The sequence below is a fragment of the Penaeus monodon genome, chromosome 24 (assembly GCF_015228065.2).
Source record: "Penaeus monodon isolate SGIC_2016 chromosome 24, NSTDA_Pmon_1, whole genome shotgun sequence".
NCBI classification, from domain to species: Eukaryota; Metazoa; Arthropoda; class Malacostraca; order Decapoda; family Penaeidae; genus Penaeus; species Penaeus monodon.
Genome location: NC_051409.1, coordinates 24,045,989 through 24,046,304, shown reverse-complemented (window position 1 = coordinate 24,046,304; position 316 = coordinate 24,045,989).

Genomic DNA, 316 nt, shown 5'->3' with positions numbered 1-316 from the left:
GTTAATTTATTTTAGTGTATATGTTTTATATAATTTGGTATGAAAATTTTGGGGGGATGTTTTGGTAAAAAACAATAAAAAAATAATATAAAATAAAATAATAAAATAATACCAAGTAAAAATTTAATGTTTTTTTAATAAAGTCCCCGGTTTTGACAAGAATTTTAAATTTTTAAAAAAAAAAAATTTTTTAAAAAGGAATTTACCCCCCCCCCTTATTCAAAAGTAGGGGTTTCTTGGGGAAAAATTTTAAATTTTATGGAAATAGAAAAGGTTTTTAAAATTTTTTTAAAGGATGATATGAAATTTCTCCTTT